The sequence below is a fragment of the Hemibagrus wyckioides genome, linkage group LG14 (assembly GCF_019097595.1).
Source record: "Hemibagrus wyckioides isolate EC202008001 linkage group LG14, SWU_Hwy_1.0, whole genome shotgun sequence".
NCBI lineage: Eukaryota > Metazoa > Chordata > Actinopteri > Siluriformes > Bagridae > Hemibagrus > Hemibagrus wyckioides.
Window position 1 is genome coordinate 24,660,990 of NC_080723.1, and position 21,910 is coordinate 24,682,899.

At 40.5% G+C, this 21,910-nt stretch overlaps 1 protein-coding gene across 2 annotated transcripts in view; it reads left to right on the plus strand.

Moving 5' to 3' along the window:
* The first annotated feature begins 21,001 nt into the window (after positions 1 to 21,001).
* LOC131364639 (tenascin) overlaps positions 21,002 to 21,910 on the plus strand; it is a 50,782-nt gene continuing 49,873 nt past the window's right edge. The window contains exon 1 of one of the 2 annotated variants that reach the window (XM_058407852.1): positions 21,002 to 21,156. The gene's annotated coding sequence lies outside the window, so the exon portion shown is untranslated. The remainder of the gene's footprint in view (positions 21,157 to 21,910) is intronic. The other variant, XM_058407853.1, reaches the window with a different exon arrangement.

A 21,910-nucleotide genomic window follows, 5' to 3' on the forward strand; every position in this document is an offset into this window, starting at 1 on the left:
GGTGTTCTGTTGTTAATGTGGTGGTGTTCTGGTGGTGTTCTGTTGGTGTTGGTGTTGGTGTTCTGTTGTTAATGTGGTGGTGTTCTGGTGGTGTTCTGCTGGTGTTGGTGTTCTGTTGTTAATGTGGTGGTGTTCTGGTGGTGTTGGTGTTCTGTTGTTAATGTGGTGGTGTTCTGCTGGTGGTGGTGTTCTGCTGGTGTTGGTGTTCTGTTGTTAATGTGGTGGTGTTCTGCTGGTGTTGGTGTTCTGTTGTTAATGTGGTGGTGTTCTGCTGGTGTTGGTGTTCTGTTGTTAATGTGGTGGTGTTCTGCTGGTGTTCTTCTGGTGGTGTTGGTGTTCTGTTGTTAATGTGGTGGTGTTCTGCTGGAGTTCTGGTGTTAATGTGGTGGTGTTAGCGTGGTGGTGGTGTCAACATCAGCAAGTCAACATCCATCAATCCATCCATTTTTGATACCCGCTTTATTCCTAATTAGGGTCACGGGGATCTGCTGGAGCCTATCCAGAACACAATGGGTGAAAGGCAGGGGTACACCCTGGACAGGTCACCAGTCCATCCCAGGGCCACAAAATGGGGGAAAATGTATTTGATTTGAATCCCATTATCTGCATTTGTATACATTTAGAGACTATGGTGATACAAAATCCAGGAAATAATGAATTTAATTATAATGATTAATTCTGCCAAAAAGAACTGTAGGCTACTAAACTGTTTATATAAAAAATGTCTCACTTTTTCTTTATTGTTTAATAGCGGCCGATCACCAAGACCTCAGATTATCATTTTATAAAGTCAGAAATGTTCACCATTCACCGTTTTGTGGGTGAATAAAATGTAAATAATGTGGTCAAATCAGGTGCAGATAGACAGCAGCAACATTAATATGTAATTATATGAAAAATGTTGATCATTACTTTAATAATTGTCTTTCATGCATAAACAACCAGCCTTAGTTAATCAACACATTAAAATATTTACATTCCTGCTGCTAATTTTCTGTGCAGCACAAATACCTAAAGTAGATCATTTTTATTATACCTGTTCATTATACCTTTTAGTCTGATATTTTTAGCGAGTATGCACATGATGTTCCTGGACAGGGACACATGCATCGACACAGGCACACTCTCTGTGTCCTTGCTGGTTCTGCTCTTCCATGGCGATGAAAACCATAACATAACAAACATAAATCATAAACAAATTTGAAAAGTTTGGGGGACATGTCCCCCCTGTCCCCTGTGGAAATTACGCCCCTGGCTAGACCACTGGATCAGAGCATCTCCAAAACTGCAGCTCTTGTGGGGTGTTCCCGGTCTGCAATGGTCAGTATCTATCTAAAGTGGTCCAAGGAAGGAACAGTGGTGAACCAGGTGACAGGGTCATGGGCGGTCAAGGCTCATTGATGGACGTGGGGAGTGAAGGCTGGCCCGTGTGATCCGATCCAACAGACGAGCTACTGTTGCTCAAACTGCTGAAGAAGTTAATGCTAGCTCTGACAGAAAGGGGTCAGAATACACAGTGCAGGACAGTTTGTTGTGTATGGGTCTGCATAGCTGCAGACCGGTCAGGATGCCCGTACTGACCCCTGTGCGCCGCCAAAAGCACCAAAAATAGGCACATGAGCATCAGAACTGGACCATGGAGCAATGGAAGAAGGTGTCCTGGTCTGATGAATCATGTTTTCTTTTCCATCACGTGGATGGCCGGGTGCGTGTGCGTCTCTTACCTGGGGAACACATGGCACCAGGATGCACTATGGGAAGAAGACGAGGTGGTGGAGGCAGTGTCCTGCTTTGGGCAATGTTCTGCTGGGAAACCTTGGGTCCTGCCATCCATGTGGATGAAACTTTGACACGTACCACCTACCTAAGCATTGTTACAGACCATCTACACCCTTTCACGGAAACAGTTTGAGGTGTTGACTCCGCCTCCAAATTCCCCAGATCTCCCTCCAATTCAGCATCTGTGGGATGTGCTGGACAAACAAGTCCGATCCATGGAGGCTCCACCTCACAACTTACAGGACTTAAAGGACTTGCTGCTAACATCTTGGTGCCAGATACCACAGCACACCTTCAGGGATCTAGTGGAGTCCATGCCTCGATGGGTCAGGGCTGTTTTAGCAGCAAAAGGAGGAACAACACCATATTAGGCAGGTGGTCATAATGTTATGGCTGATTGGTGTAAATCATCTGTACTTAGCCTCCATTTTGTGACAGAAACAGAATGAGGTGTAAATATCAAGCAACAACAATGTAATTTATGCTCATCGTCATGGAAACCAGGAAACAAGCAGTGATTTATAACAGATTAAATTTTTATGGATTTCACAGGAAATAATGTCACTATGGTCATGACTTAAACCACTTTAAATCTGGGCTCTCGAACATTTCGCGTTTTATGTACCTCCACGGATAGTACGATATTTATTTTATTTAATCTGTTGAAAGAGGCCAAAAGTTTCCTCAGTATTTAAATATTCAGAGTCAGATCATGTAGATGTGTTAAGATTAAACTCATCTGTGTGTAGCTCACACCTCTCAGGCTTCCAGATTATCCTGTAGCAGAAAAGATGGAGACGCAGTGATACACTAACATCACAAACGCACCTCATTACAAAAAAAAAAAAATCAGGGATAGAAAATGAGGACTGAATGCAGACTGTTTAATGTAATACAGTTATTTTTTTTATTAAGGTAAATAAATTGAGGTCATGAAAGTATATAAAGTATGACTGTAACAGTGTGTGCATCATTACATCATTTTATCCAAAAAACATCTGTTTTTTCAGAATGTGGGCACGTCCATGTTTGTTGTCAATTCTGATGGTAAACAGTAGTAGCTATATATAAAGTAGCTATATATATAAAGTATTTATTAAGTTAAGAAATTAAACACAAAGTAAATAACATGCTGATTAGTGTAACTGATTATTTGTTGTTTTGGTTTTTGTTGCATGCTTAACATTAGCTTCATTCTCAGATTAGCAAATCAAGCTAACAGCACCAGCTACAGTACATACATACACTCTGCAGAGGAACCAGAGATCTCTGCTAACTCCTTTAAAGAGTTATTTTTTCCTCATAATTTCCTCTGTGTTTATTTGGAGGATGCATAGACCATTTCTGGCGCTAGCTGGAGGCAAAACAAAGGGAAAAGTGTAGGCAGTCAATACAAGCCAGTACAGAGTCCGTCTACACAAGAAACGCAAATGTCATCTTGTTGTGTTGTTGTGTGACAGGATCACTGGAGTACAGGCTCCAGTGTGACGTTTTCTTGTATACCTGCTGCCAGACAAAAAAAAAACACGATAGCTGTGGTTAAACGCAATTAAACGAGTGGTCTGGACAGAAACATCATCAAAATGCTGGTGTTTGCAGAACACACTTCATATCAGATAAGGTTAAAGAAACTCTTGTTTGTGGTTATGTGTCTAAATATTTCTTACCCATGTCCACCTCATCAGAAACTGGGGAACAAGTTAAGTGATTTCACATGTAATGCTGGACAGTGAGTGACCTAACAGTCAAATAAATTGGGATTTTGACCAGTCATTCTTTAAAAACAAACTAACAAAACTTGATAACTACCTCTTGTAAAGCAAGAAATCTTTCAGCCTCCACCTAAGCTCCGCCCACAAATAGCTGTGATTAAACTCCACACTGATTATAATCAAAGAACGTAAATAAAGTGGAGCAGGAGCTAAAGACAAGCAGATAGTGATACTAAGAAACGGTGTGTGTGTGTGTGTGTGTGTGTGTGTGTGTGTGTTTTTACTCTACAGTCATCTGTGAAGCTCATTATCAAGTCTTCCCACTCGTCACTCATCACTCTGTTTCTCCTTCTCTCTCTCTCTCTCTGAGCAGTAACTGGATGTCCCGTCTTCGTCATCTGTCCCACTGCTGCTTCTGAAGAGAGTCTACGTCATGGTGCAGAGGAATGAAGGGTTAATAGATCAGATACACAACCCGACATCACAGCTGAGTACATCCACCTACTGTTCCTCAGTGTGAAGGTGAAATCCAGCAGCTAACTGGAGAGTTTATACTGGACTGTTACTGCTGTTGTTTTTTCAGTACTCATATATCTTGATCTGCTTCCTGAATACACATCCAGTGTTGATCCATTTTAGTGATTCAGCTGTGCAAGCTTTGTCTCATCACTGGGAGCTGAGCTTCAGTGTCTGGGTGAGAAGACCTGACTTCCTGTCTCACACATTGATCAGATCAGAAACAGGAAATTTACTGAAATCCTTTACTTGATTAAAAGTACACAGAATTATCTAAACAAGCAATCTGGTACAAGCCTCAAATTCTCTCTCAAGTTAAAGTAGAAAAGTGGAATCAAAGTCCCAGAATGCAGTGCAGCTGTGGTACGATGGAGTTGGGCATGATGGTGTTGACAATGATATTAGTGTGAAACCTTAAGCTTTGGAAACTGACCTGTTTGAGCATGTGTGTAAATGATGAGGTGAGAAAGCGGGACAAAGGAAAGCACTAAAGCGCCGCTGCATCAATCTCTTTAGGTGAAGAAGGTTTTAGCAGCAAAAGTGCTGACACTCGAGACTCCTTCCATAAAAGTCAAATCTCCTAGCAGAAAACTTCTCATGAAGAATGACCATGAGACCACAAGCTCATGTTGAATTTATTAACGTTCTCATCTCTGTTAACATTACAGTGGAACCATGTTAGATATAAATCCCAGTAGAACTCAGTCAAAGGAGAGGTTAAGTATCCATCCATCCATCCATCCATCCACATCTAATACAGAATCAGTCTCAATGCACCGTGAGCTACAAGGTTAGCCTCTGCATATCACACCTCTCATGATCCTTCACAGTTTACAGAAATGGTCTCTACGGATTACAACATCCAATATACACAAACTCTGTCACCTTCTCAGTGGCCTTCATCCTAATCACACACACATCTGGACTCGTATACTCGCTGCTCGGTGTGTTCCTGCTAGCCTCAGATCCTGTGTGCTGTAATTCTGTTTTCTGATCTGGTTTTATGTATCCCAGAAGTTGGGGTCAGAGCCCAGGGTCAGCCATGATACAATTCCCCTGGCACCCAGAGAGGTTAAGGGCCTTGCTCAGGGCAGCTGGACAGTGCTGGGGTTTGAACCTCTGACCTTCTGATCAGTAACAGAACCTTAACCCTGTTTGTACATCTCCTCTCATGATGCTTTGGATTTGTTGGGTAAGAATGTAAACTTGCCATCTCTACCCAGTGTCATGTTCATGTTTATAGCAGATCAGGAAGTAAACTGTGAACACTGCTGACCTAAACATCAAACCTGTCTCTCATAAACATCATCTGACTTCATCTGACTAACCTTCCAAACCTGTGATGTGTATGTCTGTGATTTCAGCTCAGCTTACAAAAGCACCATTATTTACATCCAGCCACCATCATGTAGTGTGGAGTTCAGCGTGAAAACGTACAAACTTTATCAACAAAACCTGATTAAACCAGCAGAGTTCTTCACTGTGGATGAATCTCCGCACAATCCAGCAGAGAAATCCCGAAGACATTCACTGTACAGCAAAATAATCAAGCTTAAATAGTGCAGATTCATTCATAAAGTCACATTGTCCATTTTTTGATGATTTTCAACTGTCACCTCGAACCTCACATTACTGCTGAGTTCTGGACACTGATTGGTGGATCAGGTGTTGATTAATTGATGTGTGTGTGATGTGAGGAAGGATTCTCCAGTGTCAGAGGTGGAAGTGAAGATTTTCAGCACAGAGGAGTTTCTCAGGAACATGACAAGCTCTCAAAAGACTATTTGATCTTATTATTCAAGAGAGAGAATAAAAGAGAGGCTGGTGAAGGGAACACTGATACTAGCTGCTATAATGTAAGTGCGAACAGGAACTAATTCGTCTCACAGAACATTTCTAAAGATTAAATGTAATGATTAATAGATTAAAACAATTGTTTTTTTTTACTGTACATTATTATAATTATTATTATTATTATTATTATTATTATTATTATTATTATTATTATTAACAGCAGTAGTAGTGTAAATAATAAGTATTTGTTTAATAAATAAATTAATTTATTTTTTGATTTATTTTACTCTAGCCACATTTGTTTTAGGAGTGTAGCTGTACCCCAAATGATTTCTTACAATAATTTATGCTAATTTTGTGCTAAATAAAAGCTAATTCATGCTGTTTATGATTCTTCCTTGAAAAAAAGCATGTGAACATATTAACCTCCTAGGAAATCATCTTCCCACTAATTTGCTAATTAGCATATGGCATAACTGCATTTTACCTAAACCAACTTAAAAATATATAAGAGAAGAAACCTTTCTATGTTCAGACACACGAGTGCAATTCTTTTCTTCCCAGTGTGTTAGTGAGCTTTAATGACATCAGCGTGGTGCTGAAACAGGAAAATAAAGATTTTGTGCAACACAAACACGACTCTGTGGCGATGCGGTGATTAGACTGCGAGGACGAGCGTGATGCTGTCTCAGGCCTTAATCCAGTCCCCCATAAAAGCGTCTCTCTGCTCCTCCACCGCTGCGCCAGATGTTTTTCGACGATGGGTTTCACAGCTGCACAGAAATATGCATTGCTAATATAACACAGCTATACACACACGCTAGACGCTGAAAACAGGAGCTCTGAGTAAACAGGAGCCATATGTAAGCCATGTAGTAATAAATAATACTGTTAACATGTCTAACATCCGCTCTTCATCTCTCTAACCTTACCTTACTCTCACCTTACTTTTAAATTATGGTAATGGATATATTATTGCAGAATTTTATTACTAGCTATTTTATTTTTACACATGGTTTATGTTTAATTTTATTTTGTTTTAAACTTTTTTTACTTTAGAATGAAAAGCATTTTGACCTGCACTTGAATGATGCTGAATAGATAAAGTGATTCTTCTTCATCTTCTTCTTAAATTTTTTTTTTTTTTAAAAATGTCCTGAAAATTGACTAATGAAAATCAGACATTGCTTTTGAATTGTGGTTCAACAGAAGCATTAAGAAATGAAACAGGCCTGGACAAAAATGATGGTACCCCTAGAAAAGACTGATAATAATTTGTCCATTGGGACATTTTCTGATTTTCATTGTGTAATATTCAGAGGAATGTGGAATTATGTCGTGAACAGTTCTGTCCCCAGGCTTTTAGTCAGTTTAGTTTATCGTCTTTTATGGGTTTGACCTTTTGACATTGTTATATGCCTGTGCCTCGGTTAACCCTTTGAGAACAGAGCTGAACACCAGAGTCTCCACTTGGACTGCTAGACTTCTATAAAACCCAAAACAAGTCACTGAATTCATTATTATTCCAGTATTAATTATTAAAAAATTAATTGTTTGAATTATATGATGTATTTCTGTTTGAAGTCAATTTAAAATTTTGGAAAAATAAATATAAATGACACTTAAATAGCAGGTGATACAGTGGTACAGCAGATAGCACTTCACATCTCCAGGGTCCAAGTCGATCCACAGCTCAGGTCCTTTCATTGTTATATTCCTGCCTGAGGATCGTTTCAGGACCCACACTGAACCTGAGCAGGATAAAGTTACTGAAGGTGCTGAACAGTGTGGGTTGTGCTACAGCGATGGTACTTACATTTTATAATTGTAATAAAAAACTTGCACTGCACTCATTCTGTGGCTTCAAACAGCAAACATCAAGGCCAGGAGCAATCCACTCCAGTTTGGTCTGGAGCTTCTCCACAACCAGCAACCAATGGACAACTTTCAAAAACTGACATCCAACAGATGGAAAAACAAAGAAGGATATAAGGACCGAGACAAAGAAAAGGCTCTGGTGAGAAGTGACAGCATTAACATTCACAGCATTCTCTCAACACAATAGATTTCCAGTCCTTGTCCTAATAGAAGAATCCTTGTCATAAGCATCAGTTCATTATCTCAGTTTCAGACTTTGAACCAATCCCAATCTCCATCTCATTCCAAGACTTTGACCCTGTCCTAAACTCTCTCTCTGTCTCAGACCTCAGGACCTTCCAGTCTCTTTCTTAACTCCCAATCATCTTCACATTCCCAGACCTTTCTGAATCTCAGTCTTGGTCCCAGTCTCTGATTTTGTCTCAAGCACAGTCTCATTCCCAGACATTTTTGAATCTCTGTCTCAGTCCAAGAACCTGATTTTGTCTCAAACTCTGTCTCTGTCCCAGACCTTGATCCAATACCCAACTTTCAGTCCCAAACACTGCTCAAGTCATAAGCCTTTCTATCAGGTCCCTGTCTCAATTACAGGCCCTCATCTCGGTTCCAGTCCACTACCATTTATCTATTACCGATCCATTATCTCAGTCCCAGTGCCTGTCTCAGATCTTTCCACTGCATTCTCTGATTCTTCAGCTCTAACAGCTTTCATCACTGTCCGTCTTGGTTACTGATCCAGTCCCTTTCTGGAGCTCAGTTTAAGGGACTAAAGTAATATAATTTGTATACACCTCTGTGTATGTCATGTGATTAGTAAAGTGTTGTTAAAGTGAGAGGAATTTTTTATTGTGTTTAGTTCCTTTCTTTTATCTTAGGTCCATAAAGTTTTCTGATTTGTCTTTGGTCTTCTTGTTTCAGAAGCTTTTAATTCACTCCTTTTGACTCAGTCATCTTCTGCTTTAAGAAGCCCATTCATCTCAGGATTGATGACGGACTCCTGGCCGCACGCGTTACTGACATCTGTACGTAATCACACTGAAACACTCGTCACACACACTCTTACTTTTTCCTTTCCCCCAAAATGACTTTTATTTCTCCAGTGTTCCCTCCCACCTGCACTCCTCCGTCCTCCTCATTTTCGGGATTTCGGGCTTCCTCTGCTTGCTATTTTCTCAATAGTCGTCATTCACATGTTCCTCCAACTCACAAATGCTGCTGATGTCATGGGTAAAGCTGACAGAGAAGAACCCACTCGCAACCTTTATATCCTTTCTGCTTAGCTAATGGGCCTCATCTCATTCAGTCTAAAGATGGTGGATTAAACTCTCTGCTCTCACTCGGGTTTCATGAGTGTATGGCTTTGTAGATCATGTCTCATTGTGTCAGTGAGAATCAAGGATCATGACATTAGACTGGACACCAGATTTATAATTTTTATGTAAATATGCAATATATTAAGCAGGAGAAGTCATGTCAGCGTGAATATCCCGATATATCTCTGTTACAAACAAGACAAATCAAAAATATAAAAGTTTCCAAAGCAGGAGAAAAACATGATTGATGACATTTCTGCAGTTTCCATGCAGCTAAACCAGCGTGCTGCTCTACTATCCGTATGTCTGTTGCAGTAATGTGTAGAAAGCAGCTGATGAATGACATGCTAGCACAGAGCGTATATACACTACATATACACTACAGCACAGCGCTAGAGCAAAGCTGGAGTACACAAAGTTCAAGCATTGGCATGTAGCGGAAAATCAAGTACAAATGCTAGCGTCACACTGTATTATAAATAGTTCACAGAGGAGCACAGAGCAAAGAATCGACAAAGAAGCTTGCATAAAGCTGGGATTGTACAAAATGACATGGTGGCCTCAAACGTGCCTCTAACTTGGTGTGGAAACGTCATATCCTTTCTACAATACACAATATCTATCACAATATATGATTTTCTCACAAAATGCCAGCAAATCAGTGTATATATGATGGTATTTTATTATTGTTCGCTAAAACATTCTTTTTATTTCTTATTAATAAATATATTTAGTATAAAAAACAGTGAAAATGAGGAAAAAATGAGGAATCTTTTTGTAAAAATTAATTAATTAATTTATTTTATTATTTAGCACCATCCTTTATCCAGAGAGTGTGACGTCATCGTTAAGCCCTGGACTCCATGTTTATATTTAATTGTACAAAATTATTAAATACTGTTTACGTCTCAGGGAAAACTATTACTGCAGTTTTAAAGATTAATGACAAACACACACACACACACACACACACACACACACTGAAAGTCCAAAACACATCCAGTGATGTAACAGCAGCATTTCAGCCATGAATTCCCAGAATGATGGCGTTAGAATGAAAAACGGAAAATGTGTGGAATGTACCATCTGAACTCAAGCTTACAGAGAGAACAGACTGATTTATTACGGCTTATTTCCCCATAATGTCATTTTCACACCACGACCAGCCTCCTCACAGTGAAACTGCTGATTGAGGAACATGACTTGAGTTAATGGTTATGATGACTATGACGGCACTGCGATTAAAAGGTCGTTACACTCGCAGTGACTCCTCCAAGCCTCGGTTTAATCATAAGACTGAGGAAGGAATTTATAAAGAGCAGACTGGGCAAAAAATCGGAGCTTCTCGCAGTCTGACTGCTGATTTAAGACGTGTTTCTGCTTTTAATGGCGTGATGACTATGATGGCATCAGGTGATTAAGAGGAGGTTTGACTCTGAGGAACGTGGACAGGTCTTGCTGTGATCATGAGATACTCAGGGATTTATAAAGAGTCTTAGTTGTGTTGCGTGTTTTGGTAACTGTGAATTGGGATGATGGAGTGATGAGTCTCAGTACATTGTGATGTTTTTCTCTTCATCGAGACTCCTTTATTTTCCAGTCTTTTATTATGAGAGCTAGACCATCTGGCCTTTTAGAAACACTCTAAAGAAGAAAAACCATCTATGTCTTGTAAAGTCAGGCATTTTCAATCGTTTCTCTCGTTCATAGCCTCTCTCTCTCTCTCTCTCTCTCTCACTCTCTCTCTGTGTCTCTCTGTCTCTCTCTGTCTCTCTCTCTGAGGAGTGATAGCCCACGTTTCTTGATGTTCTTCCAGTCCCCGTTTTGCTTGATGAAAATGGATAAAACAGAGTCTTCTCTGTGCTGTGTGTACTGTTCTCGTGGATGATGCTAGCAGATCTTCTGCAGCTTTGAGAACCTCAGGCACTGATTAGTTCTCCAATATATCATGATATTTTATGTGCATGTTATTGATATTGTAGGTACTGAAATCTTCTCCACAGGCTTTGAGATATCACGTCTCATTCAGAAAGTGCCATAAGTACAACAAACTTCTAATGGACCTTCTGGAACTGAAGTCTGAATTCAGAATCACACCAGGCCTTCTCTGAAGGGTTAGCGACTGGAATTTAAGCTGATTTATACTTACAGGGTTCCTACTGCAGTTTTCCCGGTTACCCATTAATTTAATATCAAATAATCAGATTATTATTATTTTTATTATTCTATATATAATCACACTTACATATCCTTCCTAAATAATTAAAATTCTATAGGATTCCAATAGAATTTTACCCACTGAATATAATCAGATTTCTGTAATGTTTATAAATAATCTGATTTCTGTATGGATCCTATCAGATTTTTGAGAGGCTTGAAATACAATTAGATTTTCTATTTTATACAGTTCCTTTATATAATCAGAACCTTTATATATAAGGAACAGTGGTGAACCGGTGACAGGGTCATGGGCGGTCAAGGCTCATTGATGCACGTGGGGAGTGAAGGCCGACCCGTGTGATCCGATCCAACAGACGAGCTACTGTTGCTCAAATTGCTGAAGAAGTTAATGCTGGTTCTGATAGAAAGGGGTCAGAATACACAGTGCAGGACGGGTCAGGGCTGTTTTAGCAGCAAAAGGGGGACCAACAGAATATGAGGCAGGTGGTCATAATGTTATGCCTGATTTCTATGTAGTTCCCATATATAATCAGATTTCAAAGTGGTTTATATAGATTCTGATTCCTACATAGTCCTGTTTAATCAGATTCCTTTATTTTCCTATATGATTAGATTTTTATATACTCAGATTTCTACGTTTTCTATAAAATCAGATTCATGTGAGGTATATGTTTGGAGTTTTACACATTGCCCCATATAACTCCATTGCTACGTCATTGTAAATATTCTCTTCAGGGATGAAACACTAAATGAAACATAGCATGTGAAAGATGAAGACGGAGTCGTTCTAGGGGTTTTTTTTCTGTATATTGAAACTGTTGAACTGGTAAGCGTGCTAACCCGACTGCTACAGCGGTTAGCAACGTGACCAAAGCAAACACAACTGCAGCCAAACACAGTGTGTAAGAAAACACAGCAGATGGTTGTTACATTGCAAACGCCTCCATCCAGTGTTCCTCAGGAAAACTCCAGAGCTGTAATTCAGCAGGATTTTATAGAGAGCGTGATTTACTGACATCCATAACTCCGTAGGCGCTTAGGGTGATGTGATGTAACGCAATGGATACTCTTTAATATCACTGCTTATACCCGGGAGAGTGATGTCACTACAGGACCGAGTGTGAGGGCACAGAAATTAGATCTTAGAAAGAATGAATTTAGGCTACAGTATCAGATCGTCTTGGAATGCTAATGGTGCTAATGATTACGCTAACTATGCTCCAGAATCCAGTGTTTTACTGCTCAAAAGAATCAAAACTGAACACACAAAACATTAAACTGTGTTAGCATGTGTCCAGCTATCATGCTGCTGCAAGGCTAAGGCTAATAAGCAAGCACTAATAGTTTCCAAATAGACTAGCATTGCTTTTTAATGCTAATATATGGCCTGTTATATTACTATTTCCTTTCATTATGTTAAGTTATAATAACAAATGCAACCAGTGGCTGAAATGTTCCACTGGAGCGAATGACTAGCTCAAGGGTGTGTCATGTTAGCCGCTAGCCACTAGCTAGCCTTTTGGCTAAACTTCTTGACCACTGAAACCACCAACTGTCAGTTTTGCTACTGCAGAGCAGAAAATTTAATGTTTAATAAAAAGGTGGTCAATGATTTGAAGCATGAAATGTATTACTCATTACACACACACACACAAACACACGCACACACACAAACACACGCACACACACACAAACACATGCACACACACACACAAACACATGCACACACACACACAAACACACACACACACACACAAGCACACACACACACACACACACACAAGCACACACACACACACACACACACACACATTGAAGCAGGAATTCTCAGAAGGTTCTAGACTGTCAGGATATGTGTCTTCTGTAATTGGTCAGAACTGTAAATAAATCTCACTAGGCCACACCCACAAGTGATAAACACTGACAATCATTGACTTGTAGCTTGCTAGCATAAACTCAGAATTAGCATTCTGTATATACAGATGTTTACACCCCTGTTAGAATTACAGGTGATTGTGTTTAAACCATATGAGAATGTTTCACCTTTAATGTGAAATAACAGCCAATAAAATTCCAGAGAAAAAGAAATAGAAACATTTTAAAGAAGGAAGAAAAAGAATCACACTGTTGAAATGTTTCCATCAGACGAAAGAGCTTCTCAATCATTAGCTTTACTGTGGAGCAATGTAAAGGCCATCATCAACGAGTGGAGAAAAGAGAAATCACCAAGAACATCACATCCCTCCAGAATGGTGAAAAAAGGAGAAGAAAAGTTATCCAGGAAGCTTCCAATATTCCTACAGCAACACTGAGGGAGCAGATCTGACAAAAACTGATTACACTCTGCATGTGACAACAATCTCTCGTATTCTTCACACGTCTAGACGATGGTGTAGGACCCAAGCTCATCTAAATCACAACAGACCATGGGACAAACTGTAGTCTGATGAGACCAAGGTTTCATTTTTTGGTCCTGATTTTAAAGACATGAAAATAAGGTAGCTTATCACCCAAAGAACATCAAACCCACAGTGAAGCCCGGTGGTGGCAGCATCATGCGATGGAGCCTGCTTCTCTTCAGCTGGGACTGGGGATCTCTTCAGGATAGAAGGAAATTGTGGAAAAATACTGAACAAATCCTGCAATACTCACCTTCTTAGAAAGCTTCACCTTCTAGTACAATAACAACCCAAAGTACAAACTCAAGCCAACAGCTTCAGAAGAAATAGATCAGCATTCTCAGATCTAAATACTATCTCAAACTATCTGTGGTATGACCAGAAGGAGAACTGTGAGGAGGAGATCTGTAGGAGCATTCATGTAGGGAGAGTGGAATAAAGAGTCCTAATGTAGACTCTCACACAAAAGCTGCTTTAACAAGTGATTATTAAGGGGTGTGTAAACTTATGTAACCAGGTTATTGTCATATTTTTTTCTAAAATGTGTTATGTATCCAGACACACAGCGCAGACTGAAATCCTAAACCCAGTGACCGGGTTCTCCTGGGGCTCGTGAACAGCATGAAGTCACTCTGTGGGAGTTTAGTGTGGAAATGACACAAATACACACTGCTGAGCTGTAACTCTCCTTACAGCTCTATTCTATTCTATTTTATTTCTATACTGTGATACATGTGATAAGATAAATAAGCAGGAATTTAGAGCACGATGTCCGTCTCTGAAGGGAATGTTGACATTTTCCTTCCCGGAGAGATCCTGACAGAACAGATTTATTAGTTTGTATGTGGAAATGACAGGATTTCTGCAGAAACAATTCACCTTCAGCTGCTACACTCACAACAAAACACACACATGGAGTGATAACGTGTGAGCCCAGCCTCTGTCCAAAGTGTGTTCAATCCATCAGGCTCTGTCTGTGTGTGTGTGTGTGTGTGTGTGTGTGTGTGTGTGGGAAGAGGGCTGGATATTGCACTAGCACTAGCACAGATTCTCCAGTGTCAGTGCTTTGTAACAGTCAGAGATAAAGCTGTAAATTTAGGAGTAAAAGGGAGTTTCTCAGGAACATGACAAGCTTCTATTTGTTTTGTTTTATTAACTTCATGAGAGAGCTTAAAGAGAGACTGGTGAAGAAACCACTGTTTATAGATGCTGTTATATAAGTGAGTGTTAGGACAACTGAACCCTCGAACTCTCACTTCCATCATGCCTACAAACATGACCTCACCAGACTCCACTTCCCATAACACACACACACACACACACTTCATGAAGCATACACACATCTTACTGTGTGTTCTGACTATATACCGAGCCTCATTTGTGTGTTTCTGTATCTGGAGTTTGATCCTGTTTGCCTAACTGCCCCGATCTCCGGTCACCTGAATGACTGTCTGTCCCTTTGAGAGCAGGAACTTGACTATTTATAATAAATGCAACTATAAATGGATAAAAGTATAATATTGTTCTTGAAAACATTTTTAAAAAAACAAATATGGCATAAACAGTCAGAGACGTGATGTTCCAGGAAAATAATCAACTTCAGGGTGGTTACAGTAACTCAGCTTCATCACAGCACCCTGTCATACTGTATTATAACACACACACACACACACACCACACAACTCACACCACACAACACACACCACACAACACACACGTTTATTACTTACGTAATAATGGAAGAAATCCTTGCCTGTGAGTCAATGTGCAGTCTGAAATTTCATTTAATTTGTTTTGACAAATCTCCAAGTCTAGAGCTTTCTCTGCTTTATAGTCGTTACACTTAACGGCATTTCTGCCGTCCTTCCAAAGAAAGCACCCGGTTTTACCGCTTTACTGCTCAGAAGGAACAACATACACTTTCTGGCACAAAGTCGATATGAGAGGGCAACGTAGAATTATCAGTGTGATATTAAAAACAGTGATTACAGACCACACAGAAAGACACTGACATATAACACACACAGCAGAAAAGCAGAGCAAGGCCACTGGGAATATTAGACGCAAGAAGAGTCTAAAGTGTCGTGCATTAATGCTGTAATGATACTCAATAGCAGCTCTGGGCCCCGATTGGCTGCAATGTTAGAGATGATTGACAGCTCCATCTCCTCCTCCACCTCATCTCCCAGACCACTGCCTGTTAGGCTATGAGCTAAAAGAAACAACGACAACAAAGAGAAAACTAAACATGTGGACAGATTTAAGAAATCAAGGTCAAATCCATCAAACAGCTGGATCACCATGACAACCAGAAATGAGAAGAAAACCAGTAGGGCCTTTGGAATGATGAGATATGTTTTCTATTAATTTCTGCGAAACAATCTGTCAGAAGGCGTTAGCTAATGATGCCTAATGATCTTGCATAATTATTCACTGAGCTAAAAATCCTGAATCGTCACCATCATCTGGAGCTGCACCATGGAGAGAATGTTGACCAGCTGCTTTGCAGTCTAGTGTGTCTGAGCACAAAGATGTGCAGCGGTGGTCAGTTCAGCCCAGAGTATCATTCAGACAATAAGTCAGTGTAATTATAGATTTAACTCTAATTCCTTCATGCCGAAGCCTTCAAATGTTCACTGATGAAGATCTGAGCATGAGTCTGACCATCACAACAGCTTACAGTCACCACCACAGTCATGGTCTCCAAGACAGCAGGCTGTCTCCAGAGCCATCTCCACTGCAGTGAGCACCACCAAGTGATGAGACTTCAACCAGAGGAAGGACATCAGGATGGATTAGGCAGGTCCAGAGAGAAGAAGCAGTCAGGAGAGAATGAGATAATTAAGAGAAAGAGAGTGAGAGAGAGAATTAAATTTAAAAAATTCAGTTTATAACTGTTGTTCAGAAGTGTTCACATACATACATAAATAAATAAATAAATAAATAAATAAATAAATAAATAAATAAATAAATCCATTACAAAGAATAAATAAAAAAAATAAAAAGAATTAAGAGAGGGTCTGTGCAACAACACATTGATCCATTATTACACCAAATTCTCTCAAAAGGTATGAAATTTTTCATTTTCTTATAAAGTGAACTAAAATCCTGGACTGTAGCCATGCAGTCACTACACTGTAGCTCCCTTTTTGTTCAGCTTTGTTCTTTCTGCTGATATAAACGCCCATTTTTGCTTGGCTGCAGATAAAATTGTAAACATAAACATAAAAATCAAAGCTAAAACCAAAAGCAGTGATTGTTTTCCACAGATATTTGTGTTCCACTCAGTCAGACGTTTTCTCTTGTTCCGTGGATATAAACTCCACATTCAGCCAAAAAATTAGTATTTAGATGTGAAGAATGTCTTGACCTGAGTAGATGTGATCGAGCTCCAGTTGGTCCAATCGGCATGAATGACTTCGTCCAGAACGTTCCTCAGCCTCGTAGCTAACACTTCGGAGAGCATTTTGCTACATGACAGAGACACTGCTATCCCAGTCTTTTTTCAGTAACAGTGTGAGGACTGCTCTTCTCCAGCTCCATGGTAGCAGTCCTCTGACTGAGCTGCTGTTCAGGTCTTCCAGCAAGTCCTCCTCATGATATCACTGAAAGACTTCTGATTAAATTTTGCTGGAGGTCCATCTGTACCTGCTGCCCAGACACACTCCAGACTCTGTAGAGCTTCCTGCAGCTCTTTTGACTTCATTGCCCCACTATATTCTGTCTGTATATGGATCTTGTCAGATTTTGGGAAGTTCTCCTTAGAAGATCTGCTCTGTTGTCTGGTTCTCTCTGTATTCATACTGTGGACAAAATGTTTCCTCCGGCTCTTTTTCTCACAGCTAAAAATGAACATAGATGGTGCCTCCACCTGATTCTGGAAGCGTGATCTTACTAGTGCACCTTGTGTCTTGAAACCTAGGAGATCCAATAGCTTTTTTCTATTGTTTATAAGGGTCTGAATCTGGTTCTGGTGGTTTGCTGACTGTGCCATGAAGTTCTGGAAGTTTCCACTGACCAAGCCAGTTCTCTTGTGACATTAACAGTGACTGTTGACATAACTGCTTTGTTTGTAGAAACATAAAACCACTTTTTCAAAAAAAAAAAGGGTTCCAAAAAAAACTAAAAGTTTATCTAAAATGCTGGTGATTTAACAGTGTTCACATGCCAGAGTGCACTCTCTGGATTTAACAGAGCTTAAAACTATGATCCATAAAACCAGACTGTGGTCTGAAACGCTAACAGAGCTAACACTACAACTTCAATGATGTTTAAATGATGCTTAAATCTGTTGAACCTGTCCAGCTATGCTAGAGACATAAAATGATCAGGTACATGAGCTCACGTGTGCTGGTTTCAAGCTTTATGAAAAGATCTCCAAACATCACTTAACCCATGATTTTCTGTGTGTAGAATTTGTTCTGTGAGAAGGTGTGTGGGATTCTTGATGCTTGAGATCATTAATCACAGATTTCAAGCAGCTCTTTCTCAAACTGAACAGTCTGCCAGCAAGAATCTCCTCCATGCTGAAGGAGATAGGAGTGAAGTTCCTGGAGAATAAACCAGCAGCTCCTTCATTAGTAGAGGAGTTATGTCTCAGGACAGAAAGTCCAGATCCTTCCTGTGTCCAGTCAGTAACATTTTTATCATCACTGTGAGTTTCTTGTGTAAACACGTCTAGTCTTTTCTGCTCCATCATCACCTCCATCAGCTCTGCTTTCTTCCTGCTCTTTCTTGATCTTCAGACATGTAATGTGAAAGTCTTCCATGACAACACTGAAGACATACGAAGCACACAGCCAGAGAGGCGTGAAGAGCTAGAATGTTTCATCATCATCATCATCATCATCATCATCATCATTATTCAGCAGATAGTTGAGCTGTTAGGATTTCCTTGAAGAGAAACTTCTTCATCTTCAGAACACTCTTCACTCAGGTCTGATGAGTAGCTACTAATTTTCTAATCATTCTCATGTTTTTGGTTATTTTTTAGAAAGTGCTTGATTTCATTTACATCATATTCTTTATCCATCCAGCTGCTCGGACACAGACACAGCGGTCAGGGAGAAGCTCCTCACTACATCATCACACTCACTGGAACACATCCTCTTTTTCTGCCTTGTGTTTCATTGCTGCATTTTTTCACACGTTTTCCATCATGACTGTATCTGTGTTCTCTCCTGAGATGAACTCAGTATGATGAAGAACATGATCTGTGGATTCATCAGTTCAACATCACTGTCGTTTTCTGTGCTCTGAGTGAAAGTCTGCCCAGTGATCAGTGTATCATCATGTGATATCAGATATCAGGATTATACACACAGGATTATAAATCAGATTCTAGCTAATGATACACACCAAAAACATACAAAAACAGAGTAATATATCAAAACTGTCACCCCATTCACCCCTTTAACCCCCTCACATCTCACTTCCTCATCCCTTTCACCCCCCACCCAACTCACTTCCACCCATCTCACCTCCCACCCCTCTTACACCCCACCCATCTCACCCCCTATCCATCTCACCCCCACCCATCTCACCCCCTGCCATCTCACCTCCCACCCCTCTTACACCCCACCCATCTCTCCCCCTATCCATCTCACCCCCACCCATCTCACCCCCTATCCATCTCACCCCCACCCATCTCACCCCCTGCCATCTCACCTCCCACCCCTCTCACCCCTACCCATATCACCCCCACACCCTTTCACCCCTACCCCTCTCACCCAAATCTATCTCACCCATGTCATTCCTCTCACCAAAACCCATCTCTTCCTCTACCCATCTCAGCCCCCACCATCTCACCCATTACCACTCTCACCCCCACCCATCCCACCCCCACCCATCTCACCCCCTACCACTTGCACTCACATCCATCTCACCCCCACCCATCTCTCCCCATCCATCTTACCCATCTCACCACTCTCACCCCCCCCCACCATCTCATCCCCTACAACTCCCGCACCCCTCTCACCCCCTATCATCTCATCCCCTGTCCCTCTTGCCCCCTCACCCACCTTCCCCTCACCCATCTCACCCCCTGAACCACCTCACCCATCTCACCCCCACCCATCTTATTCCCTCACCCTTTACACCCTCACCCATCTCATTCCCTTGCCCATCTCACCTCCCACCCATTTCACCCATCCCTACCCCTCTCATCCCCCAACCATCTCACCCCTACCCCTCTCATCCCCCCCCCATCTCACCCCCCACCCCCATCCATCTCACCTCTCTCACCACTCTCATGGACTCTTCACTCTCCTGCTATCTGAGAGTGTACAGCAGCAGCAGACTTTCTTCCAGCAGACTCCACAACACAGTTTGTTCCATGAGGGACAGAACACCTTGCTGCCTCGTAACACTTACCTGTCCGAGTCAAACACCTGAGCCAGTGTGAGTCTCAACACTTACAGCACAGCTGCACCAGACACTTTTTATTACAGAGCTCATTTTTACTGCCAAAATGACTGCAATAATCACTGCTGCTACATTCCACAATGACTTCCAGTTTATTGTTCTGTTCTGTGTGTTTATTGTCTTGTGTGTTTATATTCCTGCTCTCGTCTCACACTGTTGTGTATTTACACTTTGTTTCGTCTTGTGTACTCTTCCTAGCTGCATCATGGTCCTGGAGAAACATCATTCCAGTGGAAAGAAGCTTAGAGGAGAACTGACAATAAAGCGCCGCTGCAACAAACACTTCATTTCATCAGTTTTTATGCTTTAGCACATTTAGGAGCAGCATCATCTTATCTTTCACTTCAGTACGTTTTGATTCTCTGTGTTTAACTGAGGAATATTTTAACACATTAATCACAATTTTTAAAAAAAAACATAATTACTGCAGCATTAATGAAGCTGATAAGCGTCTGATTAGAGTCTGATTTTAATAAACACACAGCCATGTGGAGTAAAAGCTGCTCTGTGTAACAGATTAAGCTGTACAATTAGTATACTGTGTTATCCCCCCCCACCCACACACACACACACACACACACACACACATGTTTATATATTTATATCATCACCATCATCGGGGTCGAACGCTCCATCTTGTATTTGAACCCCACACTATCATGGTGCATTGTGGGATTTCCGCAGTGCACTTGGCTCTTCTGACATTTGGCCATGACATGAAAGTGTGTCATTTTACTCAAATCAGGGACTTGTGTGAAGGAGTGTGTTCATGAAGAAGATGAAGGAAGAGATCAGAGATTTATTTCACTCAGTCACTCAAAACATGAGAAAATATCAGATGTTTTTAGTCAGAATCAACCGCCCAGTGGGGACCTGTAAAACCTCACAGAGTTACATCACAGAGAGAAAGAGAGAGGGGGGGAGAGAGAGAGAGAGAGAGACAGGGGGTGGACAAATTCTTCAAGTATGAGGAAAACTTTAGAATTTTACAGCCTCTCTCTCTCTCTCTCTCTCTCTCTCTCTCTCTCATTCCCTTCTTCCCTCCTCTCACTCTTCTCAGTCAGTCCATCAGTACTCTCTGAGACTGGTCAGTGGAAAAAAAGAAAGAGAGAGGGAGAGAGGTGAAGGAGTGACAGACTGAGAGCATCCCTCTCTACTCAGGTAAGCCTGAAAATCCCATAATATTCTAAAAGCTGTATGTTGTTACCATGGCAACCTGCATAAGCTGATTGTATCCTGAGCGTTAATTAAATAAAGGAGTGATGTGAAGAGAGAAAAGAGAGAGAGGTTTAGTTGTGTCCTGCACCTGAGTGCTGTGATGGGATCAGGATCTTCACTGAGTTTGTTTATTTTGTTTATTTCTTCCTCACTGAATTTTCTGCAATAAAGGAGAAGTTCATTAAATCCTGAGATCTCCAGCGTCTTCCACAGCTGCAGCTTGTCAGTGTGAAGATTACGCCTTTAATCTCTGGGTTTTACTGCATTAACACGGCTAATGAGTGAGAAAAGTGTAGCACTAACAACCTTCAACACACTGCAGCTCATAAACCCAAAAAGTTGCCAAACAAGTAGGAAGATAATCGAATAAATAAGCAAGAAAATAAGAAAATTAACAAATAAATCAATTGGCTCAAAAAAGTTCTGAAATATTGTGCAGATTATATATATATATATATATAAAATGCTAAATCATTATAGTGAACTATGTTTCTCAAATCAATCTACTGTTATTTATTTATTTATTTATTTATTTATTTATTTATTTATTTATTTCCTTTAAAAAATCTTTAACACAGCATTTCAGTGCTAATTTTTTAATAGTGTAAATTATCTGATTGAAAATGATTTGTTGGTTAGAATTTGTGGTTTTTGTTTAGTTCGCCATAAATTTTTCATGAAAAAAAAATTGATAAAA